The 17,305-nt window shown below is 44.4% G+C and overlaps 1 protein-coding gene across 6 annotated transcripts in view; it reads right to left on the bottom strand.

The window, feature by feature from the left end:
• ABCA1 (ATP binding cassette subfamily A member 1) overlaps window positions 1–16,215 on the bottom strand; it is a 384,145-nt gene extending 367,930 nt beyond the window's left edge. For 3 of the 6 annotated variants that reach the window (XR_011323420.1, XM_069777312.1, XM_069777317.1), the window contains exons 1-3: window positions 16,061–16,215; window positions 15,639–15,717; window positions 13,264–13,303 (exon numbers count right to left, since the gene is read on the bottom strand). The gene's annotated coding sequence lies outside the window, so the exon portion shown is untranslated. Of the gene's footprint in view, window positions 1–13,263; window positions 13,304–15,638; window positions 15,718–15,956; window positions 15,974–16,060 lie in introns of those variants that run through there. The other 3 variants (XM_069777313.1, XM_069777314.1, XM_069777315.1) reach the window with 3 other exon arrangements.
• Between the last annotated feature and the right edge of the window lie 1,090 nt (window positions 16,216–17,305).

Raw genomic sequence — 17,305 nt, 5'->3', positions numbered from 1 at the left:
TTACCTCAGAGCTCTGAGGCACAAAAGAATGCAAGACCTGCAGGACAACAGTTTTCTCTCCTCCTGCCCAAAAATTCCAGGAGCAGGAACACCCCAGAAGGAGCAAAAAAAAATCATAGGCTTTGAAAGCCAATTTAGAGACCCCTCTGAATGAGACTGAGCCATACAATTCAACCCTTTTTTTTTTTAAGCTTCCTTCCATATTTACTTTTATCATGGTGAAAAGCCTGCTGCCAAATTAGGAAAGCCTTTGTTTTGAAGTCCAGTCAACACCACCATTTGTAGGAGAAAATGCTATGCTATCAACAGGTGAGTGAGAAACATCCATTTCCTTGAACGTCAGTGACTAAGAATGACCCTGCAGCCATTCATATTTGGATAAAGTGAATGGAAAATTGCTGTTGAGTCAGTGTTCAGGTCTTGCAGCTACCTGGCATCCACTACTGTTGTGAACTAGCTGCATTCAGTATGCACCTTGCAAGAGTATGAGAAAGCATAATGGGTTAAAAAACATATTCATCTCTTCGGTGGCTATTAATAATAGCATGGTATAGGCTTGCGTACACACAGACTTTCAGCAAGACTCAATAAAACGGAAAGGTGAGCTTATAGCACATTAATTCTGGAAGAAAGGTTTAATGAAGTTTAACTAATTTGGCATAGCTTACTTTACTTTTGAGTTTGACGCCACTTCAGATTAAGAGTAGTTTCATTCTGAGTAAGCGTCCACACAGGAATTTAGTTAATCCACATCAAATTAATTCTCATTTATGTACTTGAATACACTCTGTTGACAGGCTCAGCGTTAACAGGACAGCTAGCAGCCGATCCAACACACAGTGAGCGACCATTCCCTCCAACATCTGTTAAACTGGGAACACACATGCTTTTGATTCTAGTGTCCCACATACCAGTACCCTAGCCCAATCAGAGTTGCATGCCTGATTGCAAACTGCATTGAAAAGGTTCCCAAAAATCCACAAGTGTGCTAGGAACATAAGACTTCCTCAGGAAATGCTCTGACCAGTCCTACACTGGAGTAAGATGAGATGATAAATGGCCATTCTGGATGTGAGCTTTGTGTTAATGAACACTTGGGGCCTTCAAGTCTCATCGAAAAGTAAATTCCATTATTACAGTGACTTGCAGATTAAAAACTTGTCTCTAATAATATAGGTCTGTGTTACAAAAAAGTTTCCCTAACGTGACTAAGAAAAACAATTAAACCCATTACACTGAGTTCTACTGATAATTACACTGTAGTATCCCAACAGGACAACAGTGTTTCTTAATGCCAGTACGGGGGGGGGGGGGGGGCGGGGAGAAGAACAATAACAGACGCCTACAAAACCCTACAAATTGTACCTCCTGTCAGCACGCAGGCAGCTGAGAGTACAGTCAGCATGAACTCATTAACTTCTGTTAGGTGCTGCTCTAATTCACTGACATGACCTCTACAGATGCTCCTTCACAAAGGGATGCCCAACTGATCTGGCAGGATTGCTTTCCTCCCCTGCCCACTGCTTCCTGCTGGTTGGAGCACCCTGACACTAACATATTTCAGCTGCATGCACATCTCTCTGTTAGATAGTGAATTCCCAGAGCAAGACACTTGACAGGCTAATAGCACATCCACAGCAGGGGAAAAAACCTGCCCTTCGTAGACAATCTCAGAGGACAAACCCTGGCTGCTGAGGACTGTGCACGCATGCTTATGGACCCAGAGCACACCTTTGCTTACATGCTTGGATACAGGGGGGCTTTGCAGTACCTCCTCTGCATGTCAGTATTACAGATTTAAAGCTGCAATTAATGTGTAACCCAGAGACAAAACTAATAGGGAATATTATGACCCCTCCTTTGTACCCCCTCCACTGACCCATTTCTGCTCTGGATTCAGGGGACTTGGCAACAATGCTTTTACTCACCCTGCTGAGCAACCTGGACTGCTACTCCCATAGTGCACAAGCACTCCATGACCACTAACTTGGTGCAATAATCTTTCACAATACCAGAAGTGCTCTTTTCAAGCATTTTTCCACAAGGACACTGGTCTGTGGGTCACAGACCTCCATTTGCTTTGCTGTGTTCTCCAGCGTGCCACAAAACATAAGCCCTTCTGCCCAAGTCCAATCCTGCAGCCACTGGACAAGTTTGGCATACAGAAGTAGAGGACAGGAAGGGACTGCAAAGCCTTCTACAATCACTTCCAGCAATTACAGCTAAATACCGATTTCCACACGTACAAAGGGCCACAGGAAGAGTGCAGGAAGGATCCCAGGGAAAGCCAAAGAGACCTTTGGCATTCTCATCAATGGAAATATACCCAACTCCTGTGCCTTTATTCTGTCTCTGAGCAGGGTATTAAATCTGAGGCAGTCTGTGGGGTGTTTGAGCTAATCACAGGGTAGCTGGTTTAATCCATGCCAGTGAAAATTCCAGACACTGGTCCCTTGCAACTACAGTCAGTCCACAGGATCCAGAACACAGAAATACTGCTTTATAAAGGCTGTAGGGTTCACACTGGACGAGCAAACTGTAGTGAGGTAAGGGCACATATTTGATCATCTAACACACCTCAGCTGATCAGCAGAAGCCTGTGCAGCCAGGAAGACTCAGCTGTGGCTGTCTGCTTGGACTCCAGCTCTCTGGAGTTCAGCTAAACTTTACTGGGAACAAAGCAAATGTTCTGGCCTTCAAATAAGGCCAGTTTGCCTGGATACAAGTTTCAAATGAAGGAAAAATACTGATTTGTAAGGGCTATGCCTGAAGACTGAAAACCTGGCCCAGATACAGGCACTACCAGCGAAGTCCCTACATCAAACTAGGGGACAGGGCCTAACACTGGACTAATCACCAAGAGCACAAAACCTGAATTCAAAGGATGCCCAGTTCTTCTTCAAAGATATACTCTGTCCCAGTATGTGTTACAGACTGGGTAATACAGGTTTGTTGATGCCTAGAGCTGTCTCTGATTTTGATCCACACAGGCTGACGTATTTGGTTCACTGCTGACACAAGTTAAATAGCATCAGAAAACGCTCTGCAAACTAAGAATCTCAGAGGAAAATGGGTTAGCATCCTTTCAGATGTTCTTCCAGCTGACAATAGGCAAGAATTGTAAGCCAGAGATGCAGAAAACTGATAGACCCAACACTCCCACCTGAGCTGGAGCTGAGGTCCATCTGTATCTCCACTTCAGACTGGTCTGTTAAATTCAACATAGCTGGGAAATCCAACTTTCCATTTAGCACTGCAGTGCCAAAACACACAAATACCAGCTAGTTCCCAATGCGGGCTTTTGTGCCTCACCTAAGTAAAATTTTGAGCCAACAGTAGGTATCAGTGATCACTCCTGACACTTACCCAGAACTGCCTAAAGCAGCAATACTCTGTAAGAGTAAGAAAAGCTGCATGAATTCATCACCATAGCATAAGTTTTCTGTGATGTGAAGTACCACAGCTCTGCTGAAGAGAATGGGGACTTATATCTGCCAATACCGGACCCATCCTTTTGAAGTGCAATCTCTTGCTTTTATAAAGTGCTTACTCCACGAAAGTAGGAAGAATTCCCTCAACTGCAACAAATAGTGCAACTTAGTTGGAGAGGTCTTTGTGCAAGACACGCAATTTTCACATCCAATTTCTTCATTGTGTGAACACTGCAAGTTTTCCAGTAGAGGTAGGTACCAATATACAGCAATTTTAAGCCTAGAGGCATCAGGCTTACTCCTCTTCATCACCCAGAAATCTATTTTTGTCTAGCTCTGCTTCAGCATCACATCAACATACACAACAGAACTGCAAAACCTAGACTACATAGAGCACACCAGGGGAGACTCAAATTACCTAGAACTTCAGGGTAAACCTGGCAGCTGTCTAGTAACTCAGGTGCAAACTCAGACTGTGACCTCACCACAAATAAACAGGTATCATCAGAAGGAGCTGCCTTACAATCAAAACAAGTAATGCGTGTTTGGAATAACGTCCTGAATCAAGGCATGTGCCCTGTGCAACATGTAGATACAGCAACGAGCATTCAGTTAACCAGCCAGCCAAGAAAAGGTAACGATTAAGAAGCCATTTTGTATTTAGCCAGCAAATAAACAGCAGGGATCCAGTATACAGAGGTCCCTGCATGCTCTACCAAGATGCTGCTCAGACTTGTGCACACTTAACATGCTGTTTGTCAGCTGCCTCAAGTTTTCCCAATTCCTTACAAAAAAAACACACAGGAGGGATCAAGTAAAAGATGTCTGAATCCTTCCCCAGATCTTCTGATATGAGTTTCACCCCAGTTTCTCCCTAGGGAAAAGTTTACCCTTACACAAGAGCTCATTTAGTTTGCAGAATCACTGGACATGAAAGGATGGGCAGGAGGTGCAGAGCAATCTGCATGTACCTTCTGATAGAGCCTGAGATTCCTGCTTTGCTCTTAGCATAGTTCTAACACCAGGTCAGGACCTTCTCTACCCAGCCAGACCAGCAACCACAACACCCACCCGTACAGTTAAAGCTCAGGGGTCCACACACTTGTCCCCTGGTCTGCCTGCCTTTGCAGAAGGCTCCCTGCACATGACATTTCCCCCCACTGCAGAAACCCTGCACAGCCTCCAGACCTACAGGGCTGCAATTCCATCTCAGTGTGCAATTCAGAAAATGACTCTCAAGAGAAAGTTAGGTTACAAGGCAACCTCTGAAAACGCTGACAGTGAAACACATACTTTGACCAACCCTTTCTTTCTAGATCAGTGCTACCCATTACTTGGAAGTGGAATGGCTGCTGAGAAGCCCATTAGCTGGTATGCCAAGAGTCTCCAGCCCCAATCCATCTAAATACAAAGCAATGTATTTTTACAGCTGTAGATTTAAAGAGCAAAAAAGCTCAAGCGGCAGAGAATCAATTCCCCACCCCCATGCCTGGTGTCTGTACTAAGTAAACATAAAACAGCCTTCAAAAGCAGCTTTCTGCAAACAATGCAGCTGTTTGCTTTCTTTGGGGGACTAAAAAACCTTTCCCCTAGAGAAGAAATCACTATTTAGACAGGGAACAAAGCAAACTTATCAAACCTTATGAGACTGGAACATCTCAGGATTCTGGTAAGAAGCTATATAGACCCTTCATCTCTCCACCAATGACTTAAACCCTGTCCTGGTCAGCAGAGCTAGAAGCTTTTACTAGTTGACGAAGGTTCAGTAGCCTTCATGAAATCAGTTAAAAGACTCTGTCCTGTTCCCTCAGTCAGATTTTCCACATCACAAAAGCTACCACCACTGGTGGCTCTCCACAGACCAAGCAGCCATAGAGAGTACCAACCTAGTATCTAGAGATGATGCCCTTGGGAAGGGGGAAAAAGGCATTATTTGCTGGACACAGCCCAGGTTTGAGCTACCAGAACCAGTGCTGTTCCTCTCCCACGAGCAGATGTGGTACAGTACTTCACACTTTCTTCCTCAGACAAAAAGTTGTACATCTGCTTAACTCCGATAGCTTTTGCCTACATATGTAATCAAGTCAAACGACCCACTTCGGAAGAAAAGGCACGAGTAAAGCACAAACACCAGATTTCAGCAGAAATATAGTCCAATTTGGAAACTCTGAGAAATGTCTTGACAGTTCATTTCCTTTAGGCAGTGTCAGGCTGCATACTGCAGAGCAAGCAATACCATGAGCCATGTCAACTCTGCAAAGCCCAGATCCAAGGTCAAAGTCCCCCGGTGCTTCATACACTGTCAGTTGAGAGCAGGTCCCCATGAGGGCTGTGAACACCAAGGCAGGACAGAAGTGCCTGCCTCATGAACTGACCTTTTGACTCAAACAAGACAAACCATCAGAGAACTAGTGGCCTGGATGGGCATCTGGGTAACAGAGGTGCAGATTAAGCCAAGAGTCCAGGATTAAATCCACACCTGCCAAAGTGAGGTCTAGTGCCTTGGCCACTTCTCTGCAGAGCACCAGCATTTTGTTTCTTCCAGCATAGTAGCTACAACCAAAAGAATCACTCTTATACAACTACATCCACTTTGTACAACCTATGACTGTGCAAGGCCATAAGAAGCTCTCAAGGCACAAGTATTTGGAGGACACCTTCACCATAACTTCCACAATTCCCAGAAAGTGAAAAGCACTTTGCACCTATGCAACTTCAAATGAGACTAAAGGAGGAGGGAAAACAGCATTAATCCCAGTTCTGTTGATATTAGGCTAAAGAGCAGCTGTGGACAAATGTAAGCAATTTTTTATCCTGCTGCTAGACATCTAACTGGAGATAATATCCACAGCAGAAACAGCCAGTTCATAAAGAATCAGAAGTAATGTCCCCTCTGTGATCAAAACAACTCACACTAAAGCTTGCAAAACCCATAGGAGCAAATCTGACATTCTCATCTCTAAAACTTTCAAGAAGTCAAAAAACTTACGGCATCTACTAGAGCTCTAGGAAAGAAGGGAAACCGCCACCCAAATGATGATAATTTTACAGGAATAGCAGTATTGCTCTTTTAAAGTAACCTTCTAACCCAAAGAGTCTGAACTAAGTTACAAAAAGGTGCCACAAAAAGCTTTAGCAGCACAGAGTTCAAGCAAATCATCTGAGGCCACAAGCAAAGCAAAAGCAGAGATGAGAATACAACCACTAGATCCCACACGTCTGTCTCCTGGTTTAAGCACTCCTAGACTCTGTAGCAATCACAAGCAATGCAGGATCAGCAGTAGGAGCGTGAGCTTTGAACCTACAGCCTGCTGCCTGGGTCACAGGATCATTATCAGTGGAGCCACACACACAACTAAAAGCAGGTCTTTCATAACCTGTCCACAGTGGACATTTCTCTCCCATTTGCCAAATGAGTATCAGACACCAAGTTTCCTATTCCATCTAAAAAGCCATTCAGTGAGAAGCGCTTTCCTCTTCAAAATCACCCAGGTCACATCACAGGGTTTATACCAACTCCTTCTTGCTAATAATGTGATTGGAGAGCTTCTAGGTCAGCAGGCAAGAATTTAATTAGGACCACAAACAACAATATTTGGGTGGCAATTCTTGGCAAGATCCTCAACTAGTTTACATCACTTTACACACACTGACTACTGAGCCTTAGGTTAGGTAGTAAACAGGTTCTGGCCTTGTTCTCCAGTGCTTACTAATACTGAAAGGAACTAGTACATTGCTTTTAGCATGGCCATCCACCTGTCCTCTAAATAACAATGACTTGTATGACAGACACACTTTAAGATCCACGTTCATGATAATCCACAACCAGTTTAACGCATTTTCCCTCCTTGAAGAGCATGTCAAATTTTGTAAAACTAATATTAAAGGACAGTGCCAAAACATCAGGAAGCTGATGAAACAGTCTCAGGGAATCCCTCTAGCTATCTGCCACCTCTGGTCCAGACAAAACTGAGACACATAGCATCTCACTCATCCACAGGATCCTTACAGCAGCATGCACACAGCTACAAAACACTGAATAAATTACTTCCCTTTGTTACCTAAGGGGGCCCAACCTCACAGAACACTAGAGACAACTAGTGGAAAAGGACTCCTCCTTTTAGCACAGGCTGACAAAATACCTATTCACAACCTGCTTTAACTGCCGCTATTAAACCAACTAGTGACATAACTCGTGCCCAATACTAGGTTCTCCTTGCTCCGCTAGGTACTACACAGAGAAGGGAGCCTGGATCTTGCTCTGGCAAGAGTTGGAACTAATATAATGTCATGTTAGGGGCAGAAAGCTGGCTTCTCGACTATTTAGGCAAAATGGCAGGGGATTTCTAAAGGTACCTAGTCTTGGCACTACGACTGAGCAAATGGATTTTTCAATTTATGTGCTGGATTTACGTCTGAGCCTTTCTGAATGCACCACTATGAACAGCTGAGCAGATGATCATTTTGAAAGACCTGGCCCAGAATTAACATAATGAGCACTGAAATCCCCAGCCCTAAACTCTTCAGAGCATCCATCTTGTTCTTCTGTCAAAGCTGAACTCCTAAGATATACTTCTGGGCCACAGGTGGGCCCATCCCTATCAATCAGAAATAAACCACAGGGGACAGTTTCCCAAAGAATCAAGCACTAGCTTGCAAAGTACTCCATAACACAAATTGGACTACATTTTCTGAAGTCCTCAGTGCCTCCTTAGACATTCACACAAAGCCCCATTTTCAGAAACGACTGGTGTTTTATAAGCTTTCCTTGTGACACAACACACCAAGCTGTTTTGAAAACCTATCCCAGGTCCCAGGGGAGCAACGTCTGCCTACCAGAATGACCACAATGACTGGTTCTTGTTACTTCTAGCATGCTCAAAAGGCTCCTTGGTGAAAACCAGCGCAGCTCAAATGCAATGGAAGATGTCAAGCTTGCATGCGCCACAGCTGGACTGACCCAATGAAAAGCAAGTGCAAGAGACTGTGGAATGCACTTAGGCAAGAGGAATTTCTTAAATGTCAAGTATAACACTCAAGATGAAATGCAGTCATCTATTTTACAAAAAACCCAGCTTCCACTGGAAGGTTGCGAAATACGTGAAGCATTTCAACTTTCAATATTACACTGAACGTCCCCTACTTTCCCCATACAAAAAAAGCCAAAATCTAGTCCATTCTTCAGCAAAAACAAACACAGAAGCTGATTTGCTTTATCACGGCCAATGTCCAAAAATCCATAGTCCACATTAGCAGGTATTTTTTTTCTGGCTCTCAGAGAATGAACTCTTCTCTAGTGGAATCTAGAAATAATAGAACATCCTGCTAAAATAACAGTTGCAACGTTTGAGCTCAATTCATGCCATTAAGATTTGATCTCTGAGCAACTATACTATCATCAATACACAGTCCGCAAAAAGCTGTGTTACACAGCTTCAGTCACTTTTTCCAGCTGATGACGCATCCTGTTTAAGGGCATTATCTTTGCAACTAGGAAAAAGGGTGAAGCATTTCACATTGCAAAAGGTAACTTTTCTGCTTGGAAGCAACCTCGAGGGGGAGAAGGAAGTGAGGGCTCCCCCAGGAAAATCATAAGCCTGAACAAATTTTAGGAAAAGAAATCCATGAGCTCAGAGAGCGTTAGGACAGAAACACTTCTGATCACCATCCCTTCCACAGCACATCCTGGTCACTGAATCACTTTAGACAAAGCAGCCATAGACCTGGTTTAATAAAGTGTAACACTGGTAAGTGCTCCACAATCCTACTGCAGAGTGGCTGGAGCATCACTGGCATGCTTATATCTTCCACTGAACAAAGCTACCAAGCCTTGCAGCTTTGCCATCATGTTGATAAGGATCTTTTTTGGAGTGTCTTCTCCTACATCTTGTTTTTGTAACTTGCTTTTCATCTTGGGAGAAGACAAGGACACAAACTGTGCCCAGTACAAGATTAAACTGGAGTTTGAGATGTATGCCTGCCCTGAAACATCAAAGGAAACTTTACTGTTATTTTCTTCTTCATCTTTGCCATTTGGGACCATCATGCCATAAACCAGCACGTGTGTTCAGTAGCAGGGCAGAACACAACATGGCTTATACTGTAGAAAACATCCCAGTGGTGCCTTTGAGATTCACTGGCATAAAGAATAAGCTGTCTGTTAAGCTTGATATCTACACAACTGCACCGCTACCTGTGGCATAGGTATAAGTAACAGCAGGTGAAACAAAAACATCCCTGAACTACGCAGAAAAACGTCAACCAAGAAAAAGCCTCTAGCATAATGAAAGGAAATGACATTGTTGAAAAAAAGCAATAAACTGGCAAAGGCGGTATTTAGCAGCCATTGTCAGCTTGAGCAGAGTTTGATCTTTTAAAGCCTGCAACAAACAGAGCCACAACAAGACCTTACCTCCCACACGGCTACCATCTAACCATATGGGTTTGGCAGCTAGTAATTCACTGAAGTGATAAACAGATGTCCAAGTACTTTTGAAAGCAGTGACTGTCAGCTATGAGAAGGAATGAATTTCTGATCAACCTTGGCGACCGATACAGAGTTCAATAACCACTTATCTCTAAAGTTATTCATAGAAGAACATGAAAATAGTTGGCACACACAATAAGAAGGACGCCCGTGTGCCTGCTGTGGCAGGTGTGGCACAGGGCAGCTAGCTGGGAGCACTGCTAGAAAGCACATGCCAATCTTCCCCGTTTTGCCTGATCCACAGATGCAACAGTTGTTCCACACACTTTGTATTCTTTAGCTCCAGCTGTACAACCCATAACCCCACTGCTGAAGCTTCAATCCTTAGGCTCAGCATGACAGTTAACAGACATGCAAAGCAAGCTAATGTTTGCCTATTTTAACATCATGCACAGATCTGAGAGAGGAGGACAGAATTTGTTCATGTCCTAAGCTACATCTGATGCAGAAGGATTCACAACAGAGCTTCGTTAGTTTTCTCCAATAGTTTCAACAGACCGAGCACCAAGGTGAAGAGCTGTGGTCTACTCAATTTCAATCAAGACTCAGGACAGAAAACACTTCAGGTAAGCACAGAAGTGGCATGAAATGCCAAAACAAAAAGCAATGAGCTTCCAAGAGAGAAATATAACCAAAAGTTTTGCAAGTTTTTAATGCACATAGGATCCAAAACATACATTTTTTTCGCTGAGCTTAGGATATCCTTAATGGTGCTGAGAAAGTTCCACTGGGCAGACAATCCAGTTGACTAAAATTATGTCTGGTTTTATACATAAACACAACTGGGAAGATAGATGTAGTGGTGTGGAATATTAAAAGCATGTCACAAGAACTGGGAATGAAGCTCTGGAAGACATGGCAATCAGGAGAACAAAATAGTGACCTGAGGAAAACAAGATCTGAAGAAATCTGAAAACAGGTGGTGCACAGGTGATGGTGTCAGTTTGCTAGAAGAAGGAAGCAAGTCCAGAGCTCTCCAAAGACAGTAGAAAAAATCCTATTGCTTACTTCAGGATGAGTATCTGAATATAGGTTGGAGGGAGCTGGGAAACAAAGCAGTAAGAATTGCTACTCTGATTTAATAGGATAAAGAATAATTAAAATATCTAAAATGGTTTAAAACAAAAAAAATCAGATAATAAGCACATTGCTCATTGGTAGAACAAAACTACAAATGCAGGGTCAATTTAGATAGGAACATTTCATTTAGGGGAGGAGTAGATTTTGAACTTTGACTCTTGTACTGCTACCAGAATGAAACATCCATGTGTCCGCGCTCAGAAAAGGTTGGTGCTGCTCTGTTTGGATGAGGAAAGTTTGGGGGTTTTTTAATCCATTCAAATTTGGTCCTAACTCTGCTTTTATCAGCAGCCATAGCCAAACTCTTGTTATGGTAGCATAATTACAATATGGGCAAGAGGAAAAAGTCATCAGCTGATCCCTAGAATATCAATATATTCCCCATGAATACAGCTCTCAGACAAAAGAACATGTATGATAATTTGCCTGTTTCTTCTGAAGGCACAAAAATTCACCTGGAAAAGCAGACACTACATCTGAAAACCTGGGACTTAAACCCAGGTTGCTGACACTAGCAACACAGCCTACGGTCTCTAAAAAGATGTGTTACCTGCTGCAGGTGAGGGAAAAAACACACTTTCACTTTTACCATGAAGAGTATAAACTTTTGTCACATCATTGTTGTAACAATGGCAAAAGCAGGTAAGAAGAAACAGGCAAGTCATCACAAGAAGATGGGTGCAGGTGCTGGGAACCAGGTTCTCCTGGTCCCTAGTCCTGCTCCTGCCACCTACACCACCAGCACTGCTGCTGCTCTGACACCTTCCACATGGCTTAATTTTGGCTTTTACTAAGCTAACAACCAAGAATGCTATTGAATATTAGTTGCACAGTTTGCTTGCCTGCTCCCGGTAACAACCATTCACTTGGAAATGGGCTAGTAAAACTGCAGATTGCTTCAGGGAGCCAAGCTAGTAGGGTGGTAACAAGTTTTGGCCACCTCTATCTTCCACATAGCCCTGCCTGCTATTTGCTAAAAAGGAAACCAGACCTCCAGAACGATCTCTGAACTGTGTGGTCAGAGGCTGTGACTATGTTTGCTCTTTCCCGGAGAATGACCTTGCTATCTAGCCCAAACCAGAACAGTATTGGGACGGCTCTTTTGCTCTCCTTTTCCTATCCAATACCAATTATTCCATAACAAAGTTAGCATAATGCAAACCGATCTTATTGCATTAGAGCTCTGCTAAGCAACACTCCTCCAGAAAATAGCAGAAGAGGAAAAAGGTCAGCTTGTATGTGGATTTTTATGCCAAACTAATGCACATTCTTATTATCTACGATCAAGCTTTTTCACTAATAACCCCATGAATAAAGATCTGAATACTCCCATTTTTCCTACAGCGTTAGCCTGTTGTGTCAGGAAAGCTGCATCAACAGTTTTCCATCCTACTCTGTCTCACTCTCAGTCCTTGAGGCAAGCTCACATGCTTTTTCCCCCAATGACAAATGCTAAAAAAGACAGGACTGGCTTTGCTGCTACTTATTTCAAAGAAACAGACAAAAAAAATATAGAGAACAGGGTACTCCAGTCAGTAGTTCAAACCATGGTAATTCTTCTGAGTTACTCTGTATGACTTTTGTACGACCAATAGAAGTATAAGACATGCAGCTACAGAATATGAAATATTTTAACTTTTTTGTGGTGAGCATCTTTTGAACACTACACATAGAGTCTTACCATGGTATTTTTAATTTATACTCTTACTATCAGTAACTGCAGATGTGCATGCTTGTTAACTACACAGAAAGCTTTCAAGCATTCAGGATTCAAATGCTCAGCCAGCATTAAAAGGAGGCAATCTCAGAGTGAATTTCTACCATGTCAGACCTGGAGAAAGTGGGTAGAGTGCATAGCTTCCTCAGATGAATAAGGAAAATGTGTCATATGTATAAAATGTTTTACTAAACAGTAGGTCCCAACTCTAGCCCCTCTCACAGCAGGAGTCATCAAGAATAACCAGCCTACTAGAAGCACGCTGGTGTTTGGTCAGCCATGGCCTCTGGACTTATTTCAGGATTTGGTGTGTTGCCCAGCCTAGAAGACCTATATAAACATGAAGGGTGCTTGCTCCGAGGTTACTTAAACAAAGTGGTAGTCTGGTTCCCTTTCTGCTCTGCTCCTGTCATCACTGTGCTGACACCAGTGCTTGCAAAGCCATGAGAAGACTCTGCACATAGGATGCTGGGGAAAAAAATACATATATCAAAAAAAAAAAAAATATCACCAACCAAAGAGAAGAGAGTTTGTTCTCAATTACTCACCCTGGGTTGGTGAACTCCAGTGCCAGCACGGAGGATGAAACTGATAGGGAGAGAAAAGAGAATGGGCAGTCAGGGGAAAATGAAGGAGGTCCATTACTAGTTCACTAGCAACCTTCAATTACTCTGGTTTAAAGTTCTGAAGAAACCACACCCTAAGAAATATCATGCCTGCATGGTGCAACACATGTGATAAACACTAGCACAGCTGATCACATCTGGCCACCAATGGGTGAGTCCAGTACCAATCCTCCTCCTGCTCTGTCTCTGTGGACCCTGCCAGGTGAACTCACTGGCGAGACAACAGGCTTGCAGAGATGAAGGCAAGGGAAGACTTGCTTTCTGAATTGTGTGTATTATGCTTAACACATGAGAATGCTTCAGCCCAGAATCTGCTTGGAAGGTAGGTCCACAGATGCTTTCTTCAAGTCACTGAGGCTTATTCCTGAATCACAGCAGACTGCTTTACCCTCACACAGCTGGGGGAAGTTCAGCCTAAGGAATGCTAGAGAAAAGGCTACTCCTGGAACAAAGGCCAAATAATTTTACTGACCTTTTTTTAAACTCATGGCATTTCATCTTCTGTAGTTCCAGCATTTCACCAGGAGCCACTCTTATATACACCGTGACGGCAGATGTCGAATTTGGTTCCAAACCAAGACTCTGCTCACACCAATAGCACTGAGCTACACTTGGTTTTGAAAACAAATTTAGCATTACAAAGAGGGTTTGCCGGCAGCTGCCTGTGGCAAACTGATTTATAAACATGCCTCAATCTCACTGGGTAGAGAGATCATTTAGAAACTTTCAACATACCTGCTTGCACTGCTATGCAGCTATACTCAGAGGAAATTTGGATTTGATATCCAGAAGACTACCATGACTCCTGCAAATGCCAAAATCTTACATATAGCTGCACCTGAGGTGTTTGTTTCACATAAATATCATATGGCTAAGTGTACTTCAGCAGCAACGTAACAGGGGAAAGTTATTGTGCATGGCTGGGGCTAGCTGCTTGATTATTACACTCTAACCCCAGATGATGGCAATTGTGATCTCTTGCAACCCAGAGACCAGCAGGTATCTCCTCAAAACACCTACAGCAAGCATAAAAGAGCATCAATTTTTATTATATTTTTAAAGCTAGGCATTCTCAACTTAACAGGTTCAACTTAAATTCTACGGTACAGCTCTTCTGTTCCATGCTACCAAACTTTTATCCACTTTAAGAGCTGACTTCTAATTCTTACTATAATCAGCCCTACCAAATTATGATTACATAAGAAACAAGGTGCTCCACGTCATGAGTAAAGGCATCAGACTCCTGCCCTTACTTGTCAAGGCTATACCAGATACAGGCTGTATCAGACCACTCTTACATAAATTAAAATTCACATTTGCACAATGAATTGCAAAGACCCACCAACAGCATTTATATCTGTTAACGCCAGTAATACACTGTAGAGTCCCAGGCAGCACCCATTTAGCTTAATAGCCTACATCACAGAATCACACACCGATCTGTGCTATGGGAAATCCTTGGCACACATTGCCATTCCCACTTGTTAGGGAGGCAAGCAGTGCCACAAGGGCCAAGTACAAAAAGTATTTGCACTGAAAGTTTACTACCATGACCCCCTTTCAAAACTGAGCAAGACCGCTCCATTACGAAAGCCTTTCAACAGCAAGCTTGGCCATCTGTTGTTAGCGGAACATCCCCAAGATATGGTTGTACTCTGGAGTACAAACACCAACTCATTTTCAAAGGTACCTCCAAAATGAATTGTAATGTGTTAATCCATATCAGTAATTTTCAAGGAAGTCCAACTCATTTTTAGGTTTCAATTTAGCACGTTTACAAGTATGTAAGCAAATGTTTACATCCCTCTGGGTTCAGTACGGTCTATTCCAACACACTGAAGATCAACTTTGATCCTCCAAGTAAGTTATTTGTACAACCTGAAAATCTCCAAAGCCAACAGCTGGGGTAAAGAGGGGAGAGGGGGGCACTCCTGTTTAAAACCAGCAAAAGTACTGTTTAATATGAACTTTTAATTTAGAATTGCAGGATCTTTCCTGACACATTTTAAGCATCTGGGCAGTGGTGCACCTCCAGAACAAAGCAGCAGTATTTTGTAACAGACTGATGATAGGTTGTAATGTAGCAGTCCTGACATAACAAGGGTCTGGCAGGCAGAAGCAAGGTATGTTGCGTGCAACTGAACCTCCTGCCCATCACAAAAGCGTCCGGATCGATCTTTTATTTTTACGCTTCCCCTCATCCCAAGGCCCTCCCCTCCCCTCACCCTCCGCTACTTTATAGGATTCACGCAGGAGTGAAGGGGATGAAAACCCTCCCGTTATCTTCTCACACACACCGGGGCTGGAAGAGGCGGCGGTAAGGTGAGCCACCCTACACAAGCGCTGCCAAGTCTGAGTCGCCCCGCTCAGGATAAGCTAAAATAAAATAATTGTAAAAAAAAAAAAAAATAAGCACACACCAGAAAAAAAACCAAACAAAACCAACTTCCCTTCCCCAACTAGCCCCTTCCCGATTCCCCGCTACCCCCTAAGCCGTCCTCCGAGCCACGTTCCTGACACGCTGGACACAGCGAGCGGCACCACGCCGGAGAACAAAAACAAAACAACAACCACCAAAAAAATCCCCCAACCAAAACCAAACCAAAACAAAAAACCCACCCCACTTATTTGCTTTCTTCCTCTCGCTTTACACCGCCTGCTCCGGGCGGAGCGGGGACAAGGGAGGAAGCCCACCCCGACAGCCGCCGCCGCCGCCTACCTCCCCGGGCGGTAGCAGCCGCCGTCGGTCCCGCGGGGAGCCGAGCCGAGCCGGCCGAGCCGCCGCCTCCGCTCCGCGCTGGCCGCTCCGCTTCACCTTGCCCTGCCCTGCCCCTCTCCGCTCCGCTCCCAGCGCCGGCCCCGCTGCCGGCCACCCTCACCCCGCCGCCCCTCTTATAGGCGGCACGGAGCGGCCGGCGGCGGGCCCGCCCCTTCCAGCGCCGGGGCCGCCCAGCAGCTTGCGGTTCCCCTTCCCTCTGGTGTCTTCTCTCCTTTTTCTTTTTCCTGTTTGCCGCTTTCTTTTTCCTCTCTCTTTTTCTCTCCCCCTCCCTCTCTTTTTTTTTTTTTTGTTTTTTGTCATTTTTACCTTTGCCCTCCGCCGCGGCTGCTTGGCGGGGGGGGCGGGGGGGAGGACGACGACACGACGACACGACGACACGGGGCCGCGGCGATTTGCATGTAGGCGGGCACACTGCAGCCAAAAACAAACTGCGGGGCTGTGTATGTCCGTGTCGTGTGTGGCGTCCCCCCGTGCGTCCCCCCCGGCCGGAGATGCGTGGCGTGGGCTAGCTGCCTTGCTTTTTGCGAAACTCCGCGCTCCCAGGTGCGTGAGAGCATCCCAGCCCCTCGCGTTCGGCTCCCACGCCTGCCCCCCGGCCGGCCCCTGGGCAGCAAGAGCAGAAACCCGGGCACTGAGTCACTCGCGAGGTCACCGTGCTCCCACCGCCCTCAGCTCCACACTTGCTCTGTCAGAAATAATAACCAACTTCAACCGGACCAGAATTTGTTCTCCATGTCACTTATGGTAAGGAAAAGGCAAGGACCTGTCAGAGCTAACACTTCGGTACTTCTCCATAAATAAGGATGAATTCAGTTGTGTCAGTTCCCAGAGAAATTAACAACCATTCACAAACCTTAAAATAAAATCTCAATTTAAAGGTTCACAGTGCCAAACCTGCCTTGCTCCAAACACAAAATCCGCAAATGATGGTGTGTTTTAGCTACCTGAGAAATAGGCTGTGTTATTGATCTCAGCAATTATTAAATTCTCAGATGCTGAGGGTGTCACAGTCCCTCGTCCTCCCAAATGAGCTCCTCCCCTAGAAGCATCACCCATCGTGCAACCCCTTCCCCATTTTTTGCTTGTTACATGGCAGGAGCACTTAAAAACACTGCAGTGCAATCTGTGAAAGTGTAACAGTGCATTTTCAATGCATAAAATGCTCTGTGAATGAAAACAAGTAAC

Source organism: Haliaeetus albicilla, chromosome Z, assembly GCF_947461875.1.
Source record: "Haliaeetus albicilla chromosome Z, bHalAlb1.1, whole genome shotgun sequence".
NCBI classification, from domain to species: domain Eukaryota; kingdom Metazoa; phylum Chordata; class Aves; order Accipitriformes; family Accipitridae; genus Haliaeetus; species Haliaeetus albicilla.
Note: the sequence above shows the minus strand (reverse complement) of the source record. Positions and strands in the feature narration are given on the sequence as shown.